Source organism: Sciurus carolinensis, chromosome X, assembly GCF_902686445.1.
Source record: "Sciurus carolinensis chromosome X, mSciCar1.2, whole genome shotgun sequence".
Taxonomy (NCBI): Eukaryota; Metazoa; Chordata; class Mammalia; order Rodentia; family Sciuridae; genus Sciurus; species Sciurus carolinensis.
The window spans coordinates 123,542,362-123,553,532 of NC_062232.1; the positions used below are offsets into that span (position 1 = coordinate 123,542,362).

The window sequence follows — 11,171 nt, forward strand, 5'->3', positions numbered from 1 at the left end:
TAACCCATTTCCTGTTGGCTTTTCTTACATGGTCCCTCTTCCATGACCAAGATTTTCTTATTTTCCTAATGACAAAATTTGCTTCAATATTATTCTCCCAGGGCTGGGGTTGTGGTTCAGTGGTTGAGAGCTCCTCACATGGGTGAGGCACTGAGTTCGATCCTCAGCACCACATAAAAATAAGTAACTACAATAAAGGTATTGCATCCATCTACAACTAAAAGATATTTTAAAAATATTATTTGCCCATCACTTTGAGTAGCCCTGATATTAACACTATAACACATCTTCTTTAATCTGTATTGATCACCTGACTTTTTGGAAATTCTTTGTTTGGGAGAGAGACATTTACACAAGATAGCCCACTTTAACTTGGTCCTTCCTTTCTATTTTTCTTATCCATGTGTTCTTCTCAAGCATTGACCTCATCAAGGCTGATTATTGAAGGAACTAATATGAACACAAGATAGCAAGAACTCCAATTCTCAGATGCAAACCCACTGTGCTCAGTAAAGAGGACTGGCTGTGTTGTGATCAGCCACTTCCTCAGCAGAACAGGGAGTATAGGATAACTAGTTCTGAGGCATCTTTCCCTGAGGCACCTGCCTGTACCTCAGTTTGCCCATATGGAATAATGTCTAGCATGATGGAAACAATCTCTCTTTTCCAGCATGAGAATCATTTAATTCTTATATATTTTTATTGCTAGACATGTTAGTCCTTCGGTCTCATTATACATTATGGGTAAGTTACCAGATGTATGATAAAGAAGAAGAAATTTGGGAACTATTAGATTTGTCCTTTATGAAGGAATGAAGGCTGGAGAAGTGACCTCAAAAGACATCAACTATGAATTAATGTTATTGGTGTGAAGCTCATTCTGCAATGATGTGGCATTACTTCTTAGGGTACCAGTTCATTAAGATTGGACAAAGCACCAGGGAGTAGGGAGAAACCCAGTTCTGGGAAAGGAAACTCACTGGGGACTCTGTGTTTTATGCATTGTGGGAGGCAGTAACTTAGGGACCCAAAAGACAGCACTGAGAATGATACCAGAGTCCCCATTGGGAGGGATTAGGTAGAGAAACAGGTACATTGTCTGTCCTCTGTACTAAAAAATCCACTCAGAAACTGACACTAAACAATCAGGTTTAAGCACATCATGAGTGATGGCACTAATAGGTGGGATTTAGGGAGGTAGCTCACTCATCAGGTGTAACTCATGAATTGGATTAATTATGTTATGAAAGAGGTCTTAAGGAGCTTGTTGAACTTCTAGTCATGTGAGGATCCATCAGGAAAGTGCCTTATCTGGGAAATGGGTCTCCACCAGACACCAAATCTGCTGGCACCTTGATCTTGGACTACCCAGCCTCCAGAACTATGAGAAATAATGTATGTTGTTTATAAGTCACACAAAGTTATGCTGATATGGCAGCCCTAAGGGAATAAGACAGTGCCATATTTGAAAAGAGGCAGAATGGCTAGTCATTAAACTGAACCATCAAAGGAGAGAGAAAATTACCTAAAGAAATAGTTCAAATTAAATTATGGAGTGAGTCTGAGATCACAGAATACAGGATTGAATCTAGCCTCCCCTCCCATTATTCCAGATGTTGAAGGATAGAGAATCATAAAAGAGACCACAGTGCCATAATTTTATTATTCTTTATGACTGAGTAATATTCCATTGTATATATATATACCACAGTTTCTTTATCCATTCATCAATTGAAGGGATCTATGATCCCATTTGTTTACAACAACAACGACAAAAAAGAGACCACATTGGTTTCAGGGAACTATAGAACGATGCTTTTTCTGGAATATCTGAATTCAGTATGACTATGTTGGGGACTCCACTACAAGTAAATGAATTACATTGTCTCTGAAGTTTCTTCTTTTTTCTTCTTGATGATGCTGGGGATTGAACCCAGGGCCTTGTGCATACTAGGCAAACACTCTACCAACTGAGCTATATTCCCAGGTCCCCCTTCTCTGAAGTTTTCTATGATCATTGTGGATAGAAAAGTATTAGCAAATAGTTCCTACCCATAGTTTCTTTGTTGCTGTACACTGAACTTTTGTGTATTCCTTGAGGTAGACCTCCCAGCGTTCCACTGTGAGAAATAAGTATGTTCTTAAGCCACCCAGTCTATAGTATTCCATTATAGCAGCCCAAAGTGACAAAGACATTCATGGTCTCATGAAACAATCAAATCTTCTGCGGTGGCTGCAAAGGTGCACGTGTATGTTTGTGTTGCTGTGGAGAAGTTAGTATATTCAGATAGGTGGGAACAGTCTGGAAAGATTCTGCAAGAGCATTTTTCAATCAAACAGCATATATCCTTGCATTTGGTTGAGTTTTTCTTGCATCCTAATGCATGGGCTATCCATAGTTGTACCTTTTGGCTATACTTTAAAGATGTTCTTCAATCTCTTATCAAGGGAAAAAGTGCATAAGCAACCATATGGTAAAGATAGAGATCTTTTTCTACTCAGTAAAGTGCTTTCACTCAGTTCAAAAAGTCAATATTGGGATGATCCTGAGTGTCCTGATGCTTGAGGACTGGACTGCATTCCCCTCACCCACTCCCAGAGATTTATATGGTACCATGGTTACCAGGGCAAAAGACAGAAATTAGTGTCAGCTTGAAACCATTTCTAGTTGGTATTCTAGTAAACTAAACCTAGTAAAACTGGTTATTACTAACTAACAACAAACTTTGTTTCCAAATTTCCTATAAAGGAAAGTTCATGGAAATTGTTAGATTCAGTATTTATACCTCACCTAAGGAAAAACTGAGCAATTGACAACAACCTACTCTGGACCCCATACCACATAAGATCCAGGTATTCTAAGATACACTATTTCCTCAGAAATTCTGATTTAGTGGGAAAGATGGACATATGTTCAAATGACCACAAGTATGTGATGAGCCCTGTAATAAAGATAACTACAAATTCTTGAGTGACACAGAAGTGCTGTGATTAATTCTGTGTGGGATGATTAGAGAAAAACACAGAAGGGAATAAATTTAAGCTAGGCCTTCAGGACCAAGTGGATGTTTACCAGATATGCCAGGAGGAAAGTGTATGTTTCTTGCAAATTCCTAATTTTTTAATTGTGTGTGTGGTGGGGCACCATTATGTATTTTTAAAAAATATGCTATTTGTAGTTGATAATAATTTTATGCATTTATGCAATACAGTGTAATGTCTTGGTATGTGTATATAATGTATAACAGTATATTAATTATGTATTTCAAAATATTTAAAAGTAAATTTTAAATGTCTTGCCATAAAAATGAGGTGATGGATATTTTATTGCCTTGATTTAATCATTCTATATTGCATAATACTGTATTACTTTGTGCTTATTTTGTTTAACTTTATCCAAATTTTGGTATTTTTTGCCATTGAAATTTTAGCTACTCCAGCTCTGCTCTGATTTTTTTTTCTCTCCATTTTATGGGTTTACTCTTAAATACTTGCTTTCTTTATTCTCCCAATAAGCTAAACTGCCTAGCCTGGAAGGTATGTTTGATAATCCCTTTCTCTGCCTCTAACACACCTAAATAGTCAGCAACCTACTTTCTTGCCCTTGGTCTTGCCAAGGTCTCTTACTTTTCTCTGTACCTGTCTCTCCTATGCATCACTGAAATCTCAAAGGAGCTTTAGGGAGAAAAAGAGAATATTCCCTAGGGAAGATTCTTTTGAAGCAACCTGGCCAAAGAGTCAACTTGTGTTTGAATTTGCAGAAAAGAAACCACTATTTTCAAATGGACTGGAATTCAAAAATTCATGTGGTCTAGGTCCTTCTCTTCAAATACACAATGGAGTTTATTTATTTGTACTTGTAGATGAAGAACCTTATGTACAGAAAAGGATATGTGACATGTTCAAGATCACACAGTCAATTGATGGTAGAATCAGGACCTTTATCCAGGTCACATGCCTCTCCAGCTATCAGGCTTCTTTCAATTATGCCACACTCAGGGCTTGTAATATTTAAATTTCTGAGCCTTTTTTTTTTCTTTTTTAAAAGTTTGATTCATTGTACACAAATGGGGTACAACTTTTGTGTAATCATACATGTACATAGGGTAATGAAGTTTGTCTCATTCTACTATCTTTCATTTCCCCCACCCCCTGTGCCTTGTTAAAAAAATTCTTCAAATACACGTTTGTAATAAATTGCTAAAATGTAAAAAACAGAAAATTTAGAGATCATTAAAGGATTCTGAGCTTCTTCCTTTTGATAATCTATTGCATTCCCTGTGAAACCTTCTATTTGTCACATTCAGAAAAGGGAATTATAGATCTCACTATGAGACTTGATTTTTTTCTTTGCAGCCCCATTGCACAGAGTAGGCTCTTGCAATAAAATGTTTCTTGAATGAATGAAGTAAGGAATGCTATATCATCTATGTTACTTCTAGAGTTGACAAATGAATTGAAAGCTCCCATATATTTCATATTTATGACTAATTGTGTTTTGTATTCCATTATCTTCCATCCCTGGGGTGAGAGCAGAACAAAACCAGTGCTAACTTAGTATCTTCACTTCAGAAGTTTATAATAACAAGAGCATTTTAGAGGAGGAAGGTCATTCCATGTTGGTGAAGGAAATTTGTAAGACTAGATGAAGGAACAGGCATAATTTAATTTGGACTGAGAAAAAATTAAAAGGAATTGTGGTAATTTCTTTTAAAATTATCTCGTGGGAAAGGGGATAGACTGATAATACATATCTCCAAAGGACAACATGAGAATGAATGGTTGGAAAGTAGAAGGGAACAAGTTTCATCTAGAAAAAAGTAATCTACAACATTTGGAGTAGTTCACAAACAACTACCTTAAGCAGTAATGGACTTCCATTTTCTGAATTTATTAAAGCATAGATATTGAAGAATGAAGTTCTGCTTCATGTAAAAGGTAATAGTAACACATGACATTGAGGTCCTTTGGATCTCTGAGATTTCCTGATACATTTCTGATTTTTGTTTTACTTTACTGTGAAAAATCCTTAAAGGGGTTCTATATAGAATTCAACTCAATATACCTGCTGGGTCTGGTAAATGTTTGTTCATAAATAGTCATGCCTTTCCTGAGTCTTGAACATAGTTTATGCCAATGAGTACTTCATGATATCTCTATTATTCTCAAGAAGTTCATTGTAGCTGGACTACAAATATGCCTCTGTGAATTTCTAAAACTCTCCCTCGATTTCACTCCTTTTCTCAATTTATTTCAAAATGTCCCATGCTGTAGTCATTAACTGAAATCATCATATTTATGTCACTTTAAAATAAAATTAAGGTGAGATGTAACTTGAAAACAAATTTTAAAAAGTCTCTGTGATTTTTTTAATTACCCACTTTTTAAAAGATCAAGGAAATTTCCTTGAATTTTATATTTAGAAAAGTCAATTAAAGCATTAGAGAAGGAACTAGAAAGACTATCCAAACTACATATCCTCAGAAAATGGTGTTGAGTAGCATCAATGAAGGTTAATCCAAATTACTACTTCTAGAATATATTGAAGCCCAGAAGTCCAAGATATACCCCCAAGAGAAAATGCTGGTGTTACACAGTTTTCTATTTTCTTCCTGCACGAGTGAAATGTTATAAGAACTGCACTCCCTTGGGAGAATAAAAGAAAAACCCTCCCCCTGAGTCTCAGTGCTTATCATACAGAATTCTAACAAAAACAGAGGAGGGCTCTTGTAATAATTGTCATCTTGAAAAAATGCCGAACCATCCATTTTGGAGGCTTGTTCTTAACTTCACTATAATATTCTCAGCTTGAGTTCATTTTAATTTTTTACATGTACTAGATTTTTATATTTCAAAACATATAAAACACAACTGCAAGAAAAGTTACAAATACTAACTGAATTTGTATTACTGTTATTTTAAGGAGCCTTAAATCTCATCTAATCTATTCCTCTGATTTTATAGGTGAGATAGTATGGGAACGTTCTTTGAAAAGATTACAGAACTAATTAGCAACATGATCTACTCTCACGTTTTAGTAATTATAGTTCTATGGTAGTCTGCTGCTTGGGTAATAGCAGAAAATGGGATCCTTGCAAAATCCCTGCACTGTCATCACTATGGAGCCAGATGGTAGGTGCAAGAGAGAGGCTGAAGAGTTGGGACTAGATGAATCAATCTCTTCACTCTCCTCCCTACATTTATATAGTTTATGGTTAGACATTCACCTTTAGCAAAGATTTGGACAGGGACATTACAAACATGTTGAACTAATAGTGTTGGAGGAGCTAAGGGAGATAGTTCAGGGATTATGTCTCAGCATAAAGACCTTCTTTTGGAAATAGGAACCAATAGTTTCACTGGCTAGCCACTGTAATACCTGCCAGTCCCCAAACCTTCTATGTGCAAGTCTAGCCAACCCTGGCATTTTCTTATTATATTATTTAAATGAACACACATTTGAGGAAAGACTGCAACATGACTAAGAAAGACAAAGATGAAAGTACAAAGATTTAAGAAGAAACAAAATTTGGGCATCATGAAGAACCCTAAAAGACTCACTAATTAATATTTAGAAGATATGGTAGTTTTAAAGATATGTCCACAAGCTTTTGATATCTTTCCCCTTCATTACTCTCCCTTGTCTGTCATCTGGATTTAGTAAATCAACTCCTGACCTGGTGCAGTGACACATGCCTGTAAACAAAGTGACTCTGGAGGCTGAGGCAGGAGGATTACAAATTCAAGGTCAGCCTTAGCAACTGAGCGAGACCCTGAATCAAAAAGAACTGGGGAGGTAGCTCACTGGTAAAGTGCCTCCAGATTCAATCCCCAATAAAACACCCCCCTAAAAAAACTCAACTCCTCTTTTCTAGCAAGCAAACAATATGGCAGAAATGTTGGGAGATCACCTTTTTCTGCCCATTTCTGTTTCTGTGCCTCACTCTTCTCAACACTCACTCCTTTAGAGGGAGCCAGCTGCCACATTTTGAGCTACCCTAAAAAGAAGGAAGCCCACATTCATGTTGTTAGACAAGGTTCCATATGGGGAGGAACTGAGGTCTGTTGGCAATCACGTGAGTAAACTTGAAAATGGGTCTTTTAAATTCATTAATGTGTGTGATATTAGAAATGGAACTTCTGCCAACTAATCCCTAAAATGACTACAGGTTTGGCCAACATCTTAATTGCATGCTTGTGAGAGACCAAGAGCTATAATCAACCAGCTAAGCATCTCATGGATGCTTGGTCCACAAACACTGGCAGATAATAGATGCTTATTTTTCTGAACCACCAAGTTCAGAGTATTACTATACATTTACAGAACATTAAAACAAAATGACTCAAGAAGAAAGTATATACTTATGTAAGAACAGGAAAATATGAACAATTAAAGAATAAGAAAGAGTTCTCAGAAATTAAAATATGTTGCCATATTTGAATTCAAAGAAAGGACTGGATAAAGAAAAATAGAAAAGACAAATTACGGAAGTAAGAAACTCAGAGGCTCAAATCATGAGGTCTAAAACCCAACTTAGAAGAAAAAGGATCTCTTTAAAAAACAGACAAAAATAAGGAGGAAGAAATGAGCTTAGAAATAAGTTGAATGGAGAGGTGAAATTGTTAAATTGAAAAGTAAATTGTTGAAAATGGAAATCAGGAAGAATGAAAAAAGACTCATGAATTTCAGAACCTCAAAATAAGTCAGTTCCTTGGATCTCTCAGAGAGGGAAAAAACAAGTCACATGTAAGAAATGAGAACTTATTTTTATATCTACAACACTGAATGATAACAATCAGGGTAATAATGTTTTCTATATTCTTAGTGAACAAAAATTCACCATAGATTTCTATACTCAAACTTGTTTCACCTAGAATTAGGTATAACAGTGTCAAAAACCTCAGAATAACAGTGGTTTAAACAAGTTCAATTGCATTTCTTAGCTTGATAACATTCAGAGACTAGGTTCTTTTGTATTTTGTTGTTCTATTATGCATGACCTTGATTATATGGTGTCAAATGATGTTCTAACAGCTGTCCAAAAGAAGGATCGATAAAGGTAGAAAATAGATGGTTCATGCAAGGGTTCTCTAAGGGATGATTATGGAAAGCCACCTCATCATATAGCTTCTCATATCTAATTGACCATGCATACTTGCAAGGGGGAATGGACAATGTCTTTATTCTGGATAGCACTCAGACCAGCTAAGTACTTTACTACTATGAAAGAAGGGAGGATAGATAGCAGTAGACTACTGATAGTCTTTGTCACCTCAGTTAAGGTTTTAATTAAGTACAAGGGTACAATATACACATTGTTCAGAAAGGATTCAGAAAAACTCACTTTTGCTTACTCTTAGGAAAGTTATATAGGAATTTAAGTCATCAAACCAAGGAGGTAAACAAACAAAGAGAATGAAAACATAAAAACAGTAGCTGCAGATTTTGGGAGGAATGAATAGAAATTCCAGTATTTCGGTAATAGGGTTAGAATAAATAAAAACAGCATGGTCTGGGCATCAAAATTGACATAAAGACCAATGGAATAGAATAGAACACACAGAGACAAACCCACATACTTAAGCCATCTGATATTTGATAATGGTGCCAAAAATGTATATTGGAGAAAAGATAGCCTTTTTAACAAATACTGCTGGAGAAACTGCATATCCATATGTAGAGGAATGAAATTACATCCCTATCTTTTACCCTGCGCAAAAGTCAAACAAAAATGGATCAAAGACTTAGGAACTATAGCAGAAGCCATGCAAATGATAGAAGAAAATATAGGGTCAACAATACATCCTATCAAAATTGGCACTGACTTCCTCATCAAGACCCCCAAAGCTCAAGAAATAAAAACCAAAAATCAGTAAGTGGGATGCAATCAAATTAAAAATCTTCTGTACAATAGAGGAAATGATTAAGAGAGTAAAGAGAGTCTACAAAATGGGAGAAAATCTTTTCAAGCCACTCCTCTGAGAAGGGATTAATATCCAGACTATGTAAAGAACTCAAAAACTTAATTGCAATAAAAGCCCAAGTAACCCAATTAATAAATGGGCAAAAAAAAGGGAAACTTCCCAACAAAGGAAATACAAATGGTCAACAAATATATTAAAAAATATTCAACAACTCTAGCAGTGAAATGTAAATCAAAACGACACTAAGATTTCATCTCACCCTACTCAGAATGGCAATGATCAAGAACAGAAGCAATGATAATTACTGGAGAAGATGGAGGTAAAAGGTACACTCATATGTTGCCAGTAGGACTGAAAATTAGTACAAAAACTATGGAAAGCAGTGCAGAGACTCCTGAAAAAAACAGGAATGGAACTGCTAGGTGACCCAGGTATCCCACTCCTCAATATTTATCCAAAAGAACTAAAATCATCTCACTATAGTGATAGACACTTCAGTGTTTATAGCAGCACAATTCACAATATGGAGATTATGGAACTAAACTAGGTGTCCTTCAGCAAATGACAAGATCAAGAAAATATGGTATATATACACAATGGAGTTTGACTCAACCATAGAGGAAAATAAAATGATAGAATTTTCTGGTAAATGGATGGCTCCTGAGAAGATCAGGAGCCAAATGTTTTCTCACATATGTGGAAGCTAGAACAAAATAAGGGAAAGAAGGTGTCAGGGGAGGAGACTGGATATCTTAAAGATACAATGTAGAGTAGGAAAAGGACAAGAGGAAGGGAGGAAAGAAGGGAAAGGGGTGGAAATATGAAATGAATTTAAAAATAGCATACTATAGACATATGTAAATGTACCAAAGAGAATTCCACGTGTGTCTGTATATATGTAGAAAATATCAATCAAAAATAAATAAGGGAATAAAAGGAAGATGGATAGAGGAGAGAGAATGGGGGGTTGGGAGGAAGGAAGAGAAAAGGGAGGAGGAAAATGGGAACTGAAATCAAATTCCTTACATGCATTATTTTGTCAAAATGAACCCAAATACTATGTATAATTGTAATGCTCTAAAGAAATTCTGTAGTAAAACTGGGAGTGATGGCGCATGGTTGTAATCCTAGTCACATGAAAGGCTGAGATAGAAGGATCACAATTTTGAGGTCAGTTTGATATCAACATAGTGAGGACCTAAGCAACTTATTGAGACCCTATCTCAAAATGAAATATAAAGGATTAGGGAAAGTAGCTCAGTGGTAAAATGACCCTGAGTTCAGTTCCCCGTACCAAAAAGGAAAAAAAAAAATCCATAGTTGACTTGCAGGGCAATTAGTGCAGACAAGATCAAGAGAATGATAGAATGGGAAGAAAAGCTTCATAGAAAATATGGATTCCTTAGAAAGGAGGAAGATGGTAGAAAAATGAGAGGATATGATTAAGGCAGAAAGAGAAAGACAAAAACAAAAAAACAGATAGAAATAGAAAGATAATTCCAAATTCTAAGATAAATTTGTAGCTGGGTGTAATGGTACACTCCTCTAATCCAAGCTATTCAGGAGGCTGAGGCAGGAGGAACTCAAGTTCAAGTAACAGCCTAAATAACTTAGGGAGCCTGTCTCAAAATAAAATTAAAAAGAACTGAGGATGTAGTTTGGTGATAGCTTGACTATGGGTTTAATTCCTAGTACTCCCACAGGAAAAAAGAATGTAAATTGTATAAGAGGCTATGTTCAGAAAATGAAGCATCCAGGTCAGGAGGTAACTGAGCTTCAAGAAAAGAGAACAATCGATTGCAAAAAATAAAAAGCATAAAAAACGGCAAGGCATTAGGTATGCACTAAAGAAGTTACTAAGTAATTCCCTTTCTCAACAAGAAATAGGAAAAGGAAATATTCAAATCCCCCCCCCAAAAAAAAAACCCACAAAACAAAACATATGAAAACAGATGTTTTTGTTCCAATAGGAAACTAGCTAAACTATGGTATAAAGAAGGAAATCTATATGCCTGCTTTTTTGTTTAGTTTTAAAAAGATTTTTATTTTTGCCTACTAAATTTTTATTGATTGAATAAATATACTTGAAGGTAATGCTATATAAGAGGACAAAGATAATTAAAATACTTCTGCTACTGTCCCCTATTATTTCTCCTCTACTTTCCAAGGAAGCACCCCATTATGGGATATTGTTCATTGGTATGTGGAGATAAGCTGGGATTCTGGTTGCTTTTATTTGAGGAGGG

The 11,171-nt window shown here is 35.8% G+C and overlaps 1 non-coding gene across 1 annotated transcript; it reads right to left on the reverse strand.

Annotated features, from left to right (window-relative positions):
• Positions 1-1,912: 1,912 nt before the first annotated feature.
• Positions 1,913-1,985, reverse strand: Trnat-agu (transfer RNA threonine (anticodon AGU)). Its single transcript has one exon. It is a non-coding gene; the product is annotated as a tRNA-Thr (tRNA).
• Positions 1,986-11,171: the final 9,186 nt, after the last annotated feature.